We start from the raw sequence: 14415 nt of genomic DNA, 5'->3' as shown, positions 1-14415 counted from the left end.
TGTGTGTGTGTGTGTGTGTGTGTGTGTACACACATACGTTATGAGAAGGAGCTGTTAGAAACATGCTTGGTAAGTGGAGGGTCAGTGAAGGAGAGGAAGACTCTGAAGAAGATGGATTGTCATGGTGACTGCAGCAATGGGCTGCTTTGTGTCAGAGATGTTGGGGGTTTCAGAGCTGATGAGCATGGCACGGGGTAGGACAGGGTTCTCTGAGTCACACTCGAGTCAACAACACTTAACAACAACAACGCTACACTGAGAAGAAGTCATAGAACCAAGGCTGTAATGTCAGATGGATCTTGGCTGAACGTGGAACATGCCAGAGAGATGTTTACCTCTGTTTTAACAACTGCTCAAAGGTATTTGAGTGGGGATATCCTACTAAATGATGCGTAACAATGAGAAGAAGAGGTAATTCTAAGACACTTAATTGTTGTCATGTGGAACCCAGCGTACATGAACCAAGAAGCAGTTATTAGAACTAAGCGAGCAAATAATGTGTGATTTAAAATCAGGCAACGTGTGTGAGAGAATTGTATACTCGCCACACTTTTGACCTGTTTGCTGAGCAAATAATCTAAAGAGCTGGACTACACAAAGGATGATGACATCAGGAATGGGGGAGACTCATTAACAGCCTGTGATGTGAAGATGACACAACGCTGCTTGCAGAAAATACATCTCAAATACTATAGTATTCGGTGTTAATTATGAATGAACATAAAATCCTCACCACTGTCCCAATAAGCTATAGCACAAGAGATGAGGAAAATATTGAAGTTGTCAGCTATTTCATTTTGCTTGGATTTATAATCAAGTGCCATGGAAGCAGAAGTGAAAAAAAAAAATCAAAGAACATATTGGGCAAATATGTTGGAAAAGACATCTTTAAAGAACTAAACACCAAGGATGCCACCTTAAGGACTAAGGTGTGCCTGACTGAGGCTGTAGCATTGTCACTTGGCTCATGTGTATGTGAAAGTTGGAAAATGAATAAAGAAGGCAAAGGAAGAATTGATAGAGTCTGAATGATCGTTCGGGTGAAGATTAATGGCTCTGCCATGAGTTGCTGAGAGCACAAACCAGTCTGTCCCGGAAGAAGTGTCACCAGGGCGTTCCTTCGAGGTGAAGATGCTGTGGCTTTGCTTCCCCGAGTTGGGCATGGTGTCAGGAGGAGTGAGGAAGGGGCAGGCCATCGACATGAGGGAGCAGAGCCCAGAGACAACTGAAGAGGGGCAAAGACTGGACAGCATTTTTTTTTCCTGTTGTGCATGGGTCATTATGAATGGGGATTGGCCAGATGACACCTTACAACAACAACATCCTTGTCAACTAGGGAAAAGTATGATATTATATGTCTGTACCATAATTTGTCCATACAATCTAATGGTACTCTCAAAAACCTGTGGGCGCATTGCCGACATGTGGGGACGAGGTCGTAGCTGAGCCTCTGTGGGGTTTTCTGAGGCCGTAGGTCACTCAGGGAACATTCCCGTCTTTGTTTCTTGGAGCTGATGATTCCAGACCTCCGGAGAGGCGTTGACATGATGGTAACAGTACGGTTTCTCTGCACCAGGCTACCAGGGCCCCTAGAATTTATCAGATGTTAGATTCTGTGATGTTGTGTCTGTTACGTAACTTCAAGTCAGAATCCACTCCCAGCTGAGCCCCCCAGTGGCTGTTAGAGGCGGTAAATCGTGTAGGAAGAGATTATTCTCCTGTGGAGCAACTGACGGGTTTGAACCAAGAGCCTTGTGGCTGGCAGTGCAGCTCCTCACCACGAGGCCACCAGAGCTGATATAAGCGGTGCAGCAGATGGTGTAATGAGGGGAACTGCAAGGTAAAGACCAGCGCTCTCTCCCCTCCGCACCCCATCCCGGACCTCCTGCAGGCACGGACCTGGGCAGCTGCTGTTTGCCTTCTAGTCCTTTCCACATCCAGTTGGTCATTCTGTCTAACAACCATCTAAACTTATAGCCAAACAGTCGCGATAAAGGTGGAAGAGGTGTCTCTTTTTAAAAATAACTATATAGTATCTGTTGGCTATTTGTATATTCTTGGCAAAACTATTCTTCTTATTTCTTTGTTTTTGTCCCCTACACCCTTAATTTTCATCTCTGAAAACTTCCCAAAATGTATTGTTTCTTTGTGTAAACAGTTTCTTGTTACTCTTTTATTAGTGATCTTATACCATAATTGCTCTTTTGTTATTAATTTATGTCACTCAGCATAATTTCTTCTCATTTCATCCATTGTGCAGTATTCTGTTAACTCTTTATTTCAGGGAACTGTAGTACTCTGGTGAATGTACCGTAGTTTCTTTACCTTTTGTCTGTGGTTGGCACTGGTGTTGTTTCCAACTCTTTGCTGTTACAAATAGTGCTGTAGGAAACAGGGTGTAAAATAGTGTGTGTCATGGCTTTTATTTCTTTAGGATATTTACCTCCTGTCAGATGGATCTTGGCTGAAAGCAGAGAGTACCAGAGGGCTGTCTGTCTGTGTTTCATTGACTATGCAAAGACATTTGACCGTATGGATCACAACAAACTGTGGCTAATTCTGAGAAGAATGGGAATCCCAGAACACTTGATTGTGCTAATGAGAAACCTATACTTGGACAAGGAGGAAGTTGCCAGAACAGAGCAAGGAAACACTGCATGGTTCAAAATTGGGAAGGGTGTGTGCCAGGGATGTGTTTCATCTCCATACCTTTTCAATCTCTATGCAGAACAGATCATCTTGGGGGCTGGGCCCTGTGAGGAGGAATGTGGCATCAGGATTGGAGGAAGACTTATCAACAACCTGCATTATGTAGATGATACAATCTTACTTATTGAAACTGAGGAGGACCTGAGACATTTGGTACAGAGGGTCAAGGGCAGAAGCCTTTAATATGGATTGAAGCTCAACATCAAGTAAGCAAAGATTCTCATCACTGGGCTGACGGGCAGCATCATGCTAGACAGTGAAGAGATCGAGATTGTTAACAGCGTTTGTTTGCTTGGCTCGACAATCAGCAGCCAGGAAATCAAAAGACAAATTGCATTGGGAAAGTCTGCTGTTGGGGACTTCTCCAGAGTACTGAAGAGCAAAGATGTCAGTCTGGAGACTAAGGGGCACTTGATCCAGGCCATGGTCTTCACAATTACTTGTTATGTATCAGAAAGCTGGACAATGACTAGGAATGATAGAAAGAGAATTGATGCCTTTGAGCTGTGGTGCTGGAGAAGAGTGTTGAACAAATGGGTTCATCTTAGAAAAGATGAGACCAGGCTGCTTTTTGGAGTCAAGGATTCTGAAGCTTCCTCTGACATACTTTGGGCATGTTGCAAGGAGTGACCAGTCCGTGGAGAGGGACATCATGCTTGTGAGGATAGTGCAAGAGAGGAAGGACCTTTATGAGATGGATTAACTCAGTGACTGGAGTAAGGGGGGTAGGTGTGTCAGAGACAACGAGGTTGGCCCAGAATAGAGCAGGGTTCAGAGCTGCTGTACATAGGATCGCTATAAGTTGTAAGCACCTCAATAGCACATAGCAACATTATTACCACTGTACCTATACAGGAGCCCTCGTGGCCTAGTGGTAAGGGGCTGCACTGCAGTCCTGACAACACAAGGTTCAAATCCACCAGCTCTTCTGAGGAAGAAGGATGGACAGTCTCCTCTCGTCCGATTTACTGCCCCAGAAAACGCACTGAAGGGTCAGCCGTCAGTTGGTTCTGACTCAGCAGCATGAAGCCACACTGTGATTACATTTTAAGCACTTTAGATCCTCCGTAAACCTGCTGGAGGGTGAGCTAAGAGTCAGTTCCAACTAAGGGACAATAAATTTTAAATTCCAATGTTTTTGTGTGTTGTGTTAAAATGAACAGTTCTAAATGAACAGTTTCCCACATAGATAACAGTGACACGGATGGCGTTTATTGGACTGCACACTCAGCATCTCTGTTCAGATGATTCCACCCCCAGGGTTTGAACACACAGCACTGAGCAGGGAGGACCCCTTTCCCATTCCGCCTGCTCCTTCGGACCTGCAGTCATCTTTGGTCTGTGACTGTTTGCCTGTGACATAGTAGTGAGGCCACACAGGAGTCTGTCTTTCTCTGACTTGTTTCCCTCAGCATGATGTTTCCAGGACTGTCCTTCTGTGGCCTGCATCATGATGTCACTGTATGGACAGACCACATTGTGTTTCTGTCACCTGCTGATGGACATTTCAGTGGCTTTCACCTTCAGACCACTGTGACTAGAGCTGCAGTGGGCCTTGTTGTGCAGGTCTCTATCCATGCCCCTTCCTTCACTTGTGGGTGTGTACCTAGGTTGGCACTGCCAAGTCAGCACTAGCTCCATATTTACCTGTTGTTGTTGTTGATTGCCTTCAAGTCGAGCATGACTCATAACGACCCTATGAACAAAAGGCCTGAAGCCCCTCTACAACTATCAACATTTATCAAAGTTCATAGGGTTTCCGGAGGCATGTTGTTTAGGAAGTGGATGCCGCTCCTGCTTCTTGGTTGGCGCACATGGTTAAGAGCTCACTTGCTAACTGTCTGTTAAAGCATTCCTCACAGCCACCACACCATTTGCATTCCCGGCAGCGGTGACAGTTCCCATTTCTCCACCTCCTTGCCAACCCCCCTGTCTTCCACTTGGTGTATGTTTGGATCTTGTATTTTTAAATCATACTCATTGAAGTATGATCCTTTACTTCTTTGGTTTTTTTTGGTTTTTTTTTAATTTTTTTTTTATCCTTTACTTCTTGATCTTTCAAATATATCCAATCCTTCACTATCTTCTTTCCTATAAAGGAAAAAAGAAAGGGATACTCTTTCTTTGATTGACATCCTCTTGTTATCCATATATTAAAGACCCAGCACTACACAAACCAAAAAGGAAAGAACACACTCAGCATTTCTCAAGCGGAAATGACTAAGGCACACCTGCCAGGTCAGGTGTCACACAGGAGGAGAGTGTATGATGTGCTGGATGACAAAGGCAGCCTAGAAGGTAGATGAAAATACCGTCATCTGTACAAAAAGAGCACTGATGTGTGTGCTATGTGCTTACACATGTACAGTTGTTGTTATTGTGTACCCTCAAGATGGACTTGACCCCACCTGACCCTCCAGCTGGTTTTCAGAGGCAGTGAATCACATGGAAGGAGGCTGCCCATGTGTGTGTACACACCCACACAAATACAAAAATAGAGCTCTGGTAGCCAAGTGACAAGAAGCTGCACTGTCATACCAAAGGCACATAGTTCAAGGCCACCAGCAGCTCTGCTGGAGAAGGGTGGGCCATCTCCTCCTGTGCCTCTGAAAACCCACCAGAGGACCAGCTACGGGTTAGTTCTGACTCTACAGTCAACAACAACAGTGGCCTAGTAGGTGAGGAGTTGTTCTGTCAACCCCACAACAGGAAATTCATCTCCTGCTGGAAAGTCAGCTATGAGTTGACATATATGTGAATATATACACACACATCTATGTGTATAAACTACATATCATTATAAATGTTTTAAAAAGTTACTCTTAGGTTTTTATAGTTATTTTTACACACATTTTCTACATGCTGAAGGTGAAAATTGAATATAGCATTCGCAATATTATTCCATGAATACAATTTATCCAATAAATAAAAATCTAGTGGTGACCTGAAAAGATGGTGTCACAGGGGGCGTAGATCAATGGTGATTAATTTTATAAAACACAATGTATGGGAATGATCATATGAAGCAATGTGAATGAAAGAATATGGGAAACACACTGTATATAAATGTATACAAATTTTGTATGCAAGCCAATATAAAATGAAAGTAATTTATAAATAAAAAAGAAATAAGAATTCAGACTGGAAGTCTGGAGAAAGAGATAGATGATTTATTGTCAAGATTTTGCCTCTCAAAGCAAATCTTTCAAGTGGCAGTGCTTAATGGATGTTTCTCCATATAAATTACAGAGACTTTCACTTCTGCAGATTCAAAGATGCTAACATGTTCTTTTATTTTGTATCTTTTTTTCTTCCTCTCTGTGTTACCCTGAGCCATCTTTTCACATAGAGCATACATAGTTTCAAGTGGTAGATGCTATGGGTAATTTGCAGTGGGGTGCTGTCAAGCCAGCCCTGATTGATTCTGTGCACAAGAGAAAGCAGTGCCGCTGGGTCTACAGCTAGACTCACGGTGGCTGCTGTGCGGGGCTCATTGCTACAGCTGCCACGTCTGCAAGCTTGTTGAGGTTGATAGTTTAGCTAGGTATACATCTGCTCAGTGTGTTTTTTCATCAGACCTGGAAGACACAGCTGTACTGTTGTCTAGAAGTCCGCTTTGCTACTCAAACTCCAATGTCATTTTACGTCTTTGTGGTGGTGGTGTTGAGTGCCTTCAAGTTGAGCATGACTCATAGCGACCCCATGAACAAAAGGCCTGAAGCCCCTCTACAACCATCGACATTTATCAAAGTTCACAGAGATTCCGGAGGCATGTTGTTTAGGAAGTGGATGCCCCTCCCTTACTTCTTTACAGATCATGATTTATTTGCTTGTGGTGTTCTTTTTATTCAGAAAGCATCCAAGATGTTCTTGGGTTGCTTCATCTGAGACTGTGCCCTGGATTTGTTCCCAATGTGTTGGAAACCATACAGCCTGATGGTGTTCATTTGTGTCACTGTTTCCTCCTCCCCTCTGCTTTTCTCTCTTTTTTATGATTCTCAGCAAACAGATTTGGGAAAGAAGGAGACTGTGTCTTTACTTTACTCTACGTTTCCTCTCATTTTGTACTGTCTGCCCTGGATGCAGAACAGATTATCCGGGAAGCTGGGCTCTATGAGAAGAAGTGTGGCATCAGGATTGGAGGAAGATCTATCAACAATCTTTGTTATGCAGATGACACAACCCTGCTTGCTGAAACTGAGGAGGACCTCATGCACTTGCTGTAGAGGGTCAAGGACTGCATCCTTCAATATGGACTGAGGCTCAATGTCAAGAAGACAGAGATTCTCACCACTGGACCAATTGGCAGCATCAGGATGGATGGCGAAGAGATTGAGATTGTTAACAACTTTAGTCTGCTTGGCTCCACAGTCAGCACTCTTGGCACCAGTAGCCAGGAAATAAAAAAACTTACTGCAATGGGAAAGTCTGCTGTTAGGGACCTCTCCAGGGTACTGAGGAGCAATGGTGTAACTCTGGAGACTAAGGTGCGTCTGATACAGGCCATGGTCTTTGTAATCACTTGTTATGCATCAGAGAGTTGGACAATGACTAGGGAGGATAGAAGGAGAATTGATGCCTTTGAGCTGTGGTGCTGGAGAAGAGTATTGAATATACCATGGACTGCCAAGAAAACAAACAGTTTCATCCTGGAGAGGGTCGAACCAGGCTGCTCCTTGGAGGCAAGGATTCTGGGGCTTTATCTGATATACTTTGGACATGTTGTAAGGAGAGACAGGTCCTTGGAGAGGGACATCATGCTTGGGAGGGTCGAGGGCAGCCGCAGGAGGGGAAGACCCTCTATGAGGTGGATTGATTCAGTGACTGGGGTAATCTGGTTGGGTGTGTCAGAGACAGTGCGATTGGCGCAGGATAGAGCAGGGTTTAGGGCTGTTGTACATAGGGTCGCTATGAGTTGCAAGCGACTCGATGGTACATAACAACAACAACAACAACCCTGGATGAATTTTTCATTTTTAACTTTATTTTCAACAGTAATCTTCAGTTGTGGCTTTCATTATTCAGCCTACTCCTTTAATCTGAAATGGTTTTGTCACATTCATCCATGAGAGTTCTTTCTTGCCTCTGGTTTTCTTTATTCCTTTCAAAGTAGTTTACTTTCTGTCCATGGTGCCATCCCTCAAACCAATGCAGGAACTGCATTAGTCACTGTTGCCTGAATGATCTCTAGCTCTTCAGGGTCAGAATCCCCATCGTGAACCGACCTTCTCTTTCCTGCTATTAGCTTTCTGCAGATTTGCAAAGACTGAAGGATTAAGCCAGTGGGGGCAGTATCTGGTCATTCAGGTGGGTGCAATATCTGGCTATTCAGGTGACCTTAGACACTGAGTAGTTCGATGGACTTGTTATGTGACTGGGAGAGCTGACGGATGTCCTCTGTAAGCAGGCTGTCTGTGTCAGCAGATGACCTCCTTGGGACAATGGCCATGAGGTGGTAGACAAGCAAGCAGCCTCGTCACATTGGCTTAAATCTGTGCATAGGACCTTTTAGTGTGTTCCCCTCCTATAAATGGAATCAACATATATTAACTCCTTTCCCTGTTTGCTGTGTAAGACCAGGTGTTCAAACTGCCCACTTCTATGATATCTCGGGCCTCTTTTCACAATGGAGTGGGGGGGATGCTGTCAAACTTTGGTGCTGTGGGCCCCTTGCTGAAACTGATAGCACTCTTCTCAGACTGATATGAATATATTATTACCTTTCATCATATTCTAGAGAATAATCCTATCTAAAGGGGGAAGATGTGAACAGATTTTTCAAATTCTGGAATCTTGATTTTCTGGAGGTCTTGAGGTTTCATGATCCCCACAACTACTGCCCTAAGATAATACTCCCTAAAGAATTTTTGGGGACAGAAATTGTTTATCTTAATAATTATATCTGCCTTGAGAATTATGTTCTTTTAATACACTTATTTATGTGATATTAAGTTGATAACAACAACTGGGAAAATCAAATGCAAAGTTTAGGGGAGTAATAAGTTAAAGTTAGTGTTGATGAAAAACATCTTAAGCATGGCCATAGTATTTATTTGCACAACTCAAAGAATGTGTTCAACATTCCTGAGGTATGTGTATAGAAATTATTTAGATGTTGTGTTGTATGGCTGTGTATAGTTTCAACAAAAGAAGAAGAAATAATATACAACAAATATCAACATCAAGAAAACAAAGTTTCTCACCAGTGGGTCAATTGGCAGCACCATGACAAATGGAGAAGAGATTGAGATTATTAATAATTTCTGTTTGCTTGGTTCCACAATCAACACTCTTGGCATCAGCAGCAGGAAATAAAAAGACAAATTGAATTAGAAAAATCTGCTGTCAGGGACCTCTACAGAGTGCTAGCGAGTAACAGTGTCAGTCTAGAGACTAAGGTGTGCCTGACCTGGGCCATAATCTTCACAGTTACTTGCTGTATATCAGAGAACAAGACGATGACTGAGGATGAGAGAAGAAGAATCGATGCCTTTGAGTTATCATGCTATAGAAGAGTATTGAACATACCATGGACCGCCGAGAGAACAAACAATTCTGTCTTAGAGAGTGTGAAACCAAGTTTCTCCTTGGAGGCAAGAATTTTGAAGCTCTGTCTCACATAATTTGGGCATGTGGCCAAGAGGGACCAACCATTAAGAAGGATATCATGCTTGGACGGGTGGACAGACAGCGCAGGAGAGGAAGACCCTGGATGAGATGGAGTGACACAGTGACTGGGGTAATGAGGGCAGATGTGTTGGAGTCAGTGAGGGTGGCTCAGGACAGGGCGGGCTTCAGAGCTGTTATACAGAGTCGCTATGAGTTGCAGGCAACTCAAAGTACATAACAACAACTTTGAAAATCAATTGTATTGAAATGCAGTTATCAAATGCTAAAAATCCCCATTTTCATACAGTAGTGTGTTCACTTCTTTATTAGAACATTAAGTCAAACATCTTGTGGTTGCCTGATAACGACTGTAATTTGAACTTGTGGTGCACACCAGCAGTATGCCCAGGTGTACGTGACATGAACATCCCCAGGGTTTCAGTGGCTGCCAGTTCCAGCTACAATGCTCTCTGTGGTTTACTGCCTGCATTTCTGCTGGGAGAGAATGTAAGATTTTAGTAACAGCACCTTAAATAAAATCCATGGTTGTCAAATCCAAGTTCACCTCCATCCGGCTACCAGTGCCCCTCCCCAGGAAGCAGGGTCCTCTCTGACTGTGAACAGTGTTTCTCTGGCTCCTAGCTGAGTTGGAGCTGTTTGCACAGGAGAGAAGGATGGACAGTGGTCATTGGTGCCTTTGGGAATGTTCCTTGCTGCTCAGTTCATTCAGATATGTAGTGGCCGTGCAGGATGGAGGACAACTGCCCCTCACTGCTTCCAGAGTTGGACCTCCTTGAGGGAGCTGACTGCTAGGTTCTTCCCCACCCCTAGCAGCTGCCAGGTCCTCCCCAACCACTGTGCCAACAGGGCTCCTGACTTTTGGGCTGTTGTTCTCTTACAGTCTTGCCTTGCTGCGTCCTCCCTGGTCATCACAGGCCTGGCCTTAGTTGCCCATGGACCTCCTGGAGGCCTTCCGGCCTGTCCTTCCTGTCATTTAATCAGGACTGGTAGACTCTCTTGCCCATTAACTCTCATCATTATGACATCTTCATTATTTAAATCTCTTTCCCCCTCACTTTCCCCTCCCCCTCCCCTCCTCTCTCTCCTCTTTCCTCTCCTCTCCCCTCTCCCTCTCTTCTTCCATCTATCTATCTATCTATCTATCTATCTATCTATCTATCTATCTATCTATCTATCTATCGTCTATTTCTTTCTGCATCTGTGGGCTGAGCTCTGCTCTGGTTCTGTTGAGATGCACAGCTGCTGTTCAGAGCTGGCCTTCTCACAGCAAGCACCACCAGCCTCACTGACTCATTTGGACCTGAGTAACACACACAGTTTGCATACTTAGTTGTGCTCTTGTGAAATCTAGAGCAAAAATCTGTTATCTGAACAGAACAAGGGAGCACCTTATCATTTGCATTCAGGAAGGGTGTGCATCAAGGGTGTATCCTTTCTCCATACCTATTCAGTCTGTATTCTGAGCCAATAATTCATGAAGCCAGACTCGATGAGGAAGAGAGTGTGGCATTAGGATCAGACTGTACTGTCCCGATGACCAGCCTTGCTTGCTCAAAGCCAAGGGGACCTAAAGTGCTTACTAGAGAACAGCAAAGACTACAGCATTCAACATGGACTACATCTCAGCATCAAGAAGATTAAGGTCTTTACCATTGGACAAGTGGTCAGCATCATGATAGATAAAGATTGACATTGCTAATGATTTCATCTTGCTTGGATCCACAATCAACACCCTTGGTACCAGCAGTCAGGAGATAAGGAGATGTATAGTTTGGGGCAAGTTCACTGTCAAGGACCTTTCCAAAATACTGAATGAAGAGCAGTGATGTCATTTTGAAGACTAAGGTGTGCCTGATTCGGGCCATGCATGGTATTGGGTTATTTTGTTTGTCTTGCTTTTGTTTGGGTTTTTGGTTTTTTTTGGGTTTTTTTTTAGGCCGTGGTCTTTTTCAGTTACTTGCTATGGACCTGAGAGCTGGGTGATGGAAAGGGATTGTTGTTAAATGCTGTGGAGTTGCCTGTGACTTACAGTGACCCTATGTACAACAGCTCTGAACCCTGCTCTGTCCTGTGTCAACCTCATTGTCTCTGACAGTTCACTCCTATTATCCCAGTCACTGAGTCAATCCATCTCATCCAGGGTCTTCCTTTCCTGCGCTGTCCCTCCACCCTCCCTAGTATGACAACCCTCTCTAAGGACTGCAACGTACCCAAAGTATGTCAGTGAGGCTGAGGATAGAATGATAGAATTCTATACAATCAATGATTTATTCATTGAAAATACCTTTTATAAGAAACAAACACAGACTATACACATGGGTTTCACTTGATGGTAAGCATAAGAATCAGATCGATTACATCTGTGGAAAGACTCACTGGAGAAACTTAATATCAGCTGCGAAAAGTAGGCCAGGTGCTGACTGTTCATATGCAAGTTGAAACTAAAGCTAAAGAAAGTTAAAGCAAATCCACAGGAAGCAAAATTTGATCTTGAGTCTATCCCACCTGGATTTCAAAACCATCTCAGAAACAGGTTTGAGGCCTAGCATACTAATGAGCAAAGACCAGATGAGCTGTGGGAGGATATCAAGAATATCATCTGGGAAGGATGCAAAAGGCCATTAAAAGGCAGAGGAGGAAGAAAAGACCAATATGGAAAGCAAAGTATTACAATGAGAAGGGATAGAAGAAAAATTGTTCTCTTTGAAGAGTGCTGGCTATCCCATGGACTGCCAAAGAATGAGTAACAGGTGTGTCTCAGAAACGGTGCAGCTGGAGTGCAGGGGGAGGCAAGGACGACAAAGCTTAGTCTCATAATTTGCACATGTTGCTAGGAGAGGCTATTCCTTGGGAAAGGATTTCACGCACGGAAGGGCGGAGAGTCAGCGAAAGAGAGGAAGACCCCCGGTCGCAATAGATTGACATGGTGATTGCAGCAGTGGGCTCAGGCGTGCCAGAGATGGGCACAGGATCTGATGGGGTGCAGACCTGTTGCTCACAAGGTTGCTTTGATCAAGGACACCCAACATGAAGCTAAGCTGAAGGTCAGCGGCTCGAACCCACCAGGAGCACTTTAGAAGAAAGGGTTGTTGTCACTGTCCCCTTTCCAAAAGGCACTGCTCCAGAAACCCCGGAGGAGCACACTGCTGGGGCTCCCAGAGCTGGACCATCTCCCACCTTCTCTCCTGGGGCCCCCTTGAGAGTGAGTAGAAGCTGTGCTGTGGGCACTTCCCTAGACATCGGGGCTGGGGAGGGGGCCTGTCCCCACATTGCAAGCCACAGAGGCCCCCATCCCACCTGTTGAAGAAAACTCAGGGGAGTTTTTCCTCTTCAGGTACTTTTTTTTTCTCTTGTCTTCCCCCCTCTGCCTGTCTCTGGTTTCCTTCCTGCTCTTTTATTCTATTCTCTTAACAAGGATCCTCTAAATGGTTTGCTGTAAGCGATGCCCCCTGGTGAACTTTGAATTCTTTGCACTTTCTCCCATTTCAGATACACACATTTGCTTGGGAAAGGTCTTACATTAGAGACAGTGCATTCCCCTCTGAGGTGGCACAGGAGCCAGGCAGGTGCCCGTTTACAGAGCACTCAGATCACCCTGGGGCCCTCGGCAGACAGGAGCCTTGCTCAGAGAGGGAAGGAGTGACCTTGGTGGAGGTCAGACTTGGCAAAGTCAGGGAGGGCAGGCTTTGCTAGGGATGTCTGGGGGTGCAGTGATGGGAGAAGAGAGAGGAGGGGACAGGAAGTGGGGGGCCTTGGGTGGGGGTAGGGACTGTGCCTGGCTGGGGACATGGAATTCTTGCTTGGTCAGTGTAAAGCCAGGCTGCTTTGGCATTCGGGAGGGCACTGACCTGTGGCCTTGTTTCTTGGTCTCTTGGGGAGGGAGTGGTGCCAGAAGGAGGTGTGCTCAGGCCAGCTGGGGAGGGGTCAGTGGAGAGCAGGGAGCACAGAGCTTGTCTCCTTCTTGTAGGCTAGACCCACTTGGGGCCTGGCCTGATGACCCAGGACACACTGGGGCCTCCATCTGTGAGACCTCAGAAAACCCTGCTTTCAAAAAGGCCCCCAACCAGCTTGCTGGATGCTCAATGAATCCCTGAGTCTGAGGGAGTGACCTTCCAGGGACCTGCTTGTCCTGCTCCCTGGACCACAGCCTCCCTTCATCACCTCTCCTCTCCCCGTCTTTCTCTCCTTGATCCGCACTGAGCACCTGTCAGGCGGACACTGGGTGACCTTTCTGCTCGGGAGCCTCATTTGAAGGGGAATGTGGTCTGAGTAAGAGCACCCTGAGGGAGCCCCGGTGGCTTAGTGGTAAGGAATTGTGCTGTCAATTCAAAGCCGTGTGGTTTGAGTCCACCAGCTGCTTGCTCCACAGGAGAAGGATGGACAGTTTCTTCCTGTGAGATTTGCTGTCTCTGAAAACCTTCTGCAGGACCTGCTGGGTGGGTTTGGGCTCAGCGGTACCTAACAAGAGCCCCCAGGCCTGCCTGCCATACCAGCTTCCTGAAAGGCTCCAGGCTAGACGAGCCAGACCCTGAGGTCCCTATGCCGAGGCTGGGCTGAACCCACCTGCAACTTCCCCTGCCTGTCCCTCGTGGCCACAGCAAGGGAACCAGCATCAGGAGGGAATGGACGTCATGGGGGGGGGGGGAGAGAGGTGGCCATTCTCCGAGCACCTACAGTGGTGCAGGGTACGAGGGTGTGTGCCTTAGGGCCCTTGATGTGCGCGCGTGAGGGTGTCTCCATGGTGTGGGTGTCTCTAGGCAGAGGCGCAAGTCTCAGGCCCCTGGAGGCGTCCCCCTCCCCAGTGCAGCCTGTGCAATGTAAACCCCCAGCCGAGGTCAGAGCCTGCGCCAGGGCGGCACCTGCGCGGCCCAGTTCTCCTCTCTCTCCAGGGTCAGGGGGTGCCAGGGGCACCCCAGCTGGCGGCCAGGCCCAAGGCCGCTCTCCCCCGCGCTGACGCCTGGCTCGCAGGCTCTGCAGTGAGGCCCCTGCACACCTAGGTGGAGCCCGACCCGCGGTTTCTGGCTGGACCGGCCCCACCTGCTCCGCCGCGCGCCAGGCGGGGGCGCTGCCGGGCGG

This window comes from Elephantulus edwardii, unplaced genomic scaffold (assembly GCF_000299155.1).
Source record: "Elephantulus edwardii isolate Elephantulus edwardi_28Jun2011 unplaced genomic scaffold, EleEdw1.0 scaffold00064, whole genome shotgun sequence".
Taxonomy (NCBI): Eukaryota; Metazoa; Chordata; class Mammalia; order Macroscelidea; family Macroscelididae; genus Elephantulus; species Elephantulus edwardii.
Note: the sequence above shows the minus strand (reverse complement) of the source record.